A 218-nucleotide genomic window follows, 5' to 3' on the forward strand; every position below is an offset into this window, starting at 1 on the left:
TTTGGAAGAAGTTGCTCCCTTTAAAAAAAACAGACACAATGATAGCTCTTTTTCCTTCACTTATTAAGAAAACATGAGCAGGGAAAGTAGTTAAAATAAAACACCCAAGTAAAAAACTTACAATCCTAAATTCATGAAGAGAACCTTATCCTTCAGAACACCCAAAAATGAAATCAATGAATAAAACAACAGAATCAATAGCAAAGAAATCAACATAA

At 30.3% G+C, this 218-nt stretch overlaps 1 protein-coding gene across 1 annotated transcript in view; it reads right to left on the reverse strand.

The window, feature by feature from the left end:
- The window catches only part of LOC119585037 (serine/threonine-protein phosphatase 2A regulatory subunit B'' subunit beta-like), a gene marked incomplete at its 5' end in the record, with an annotated part of 15978 nt that overhangs the window by 4161 nt on the left and 11599 nt on the right, over positions 1-218 (reverse strand).

The sequence above is a fragment of the Penaeus monodon genome, chromosome 19 (genome assembly GCF_015228065.2).
Source record: "Penaeus monodon isolate SGIC_2016 chromosome 19, NSTDA_Pmon_1, whole genome shotgun sequence".
NCBI classification, from domain to species: Eukaryota; Metazoa; Arthropoda; class Malacostraca; order Decapoda; family Penaeidae; genus Penaeus; species Penaeus monodon.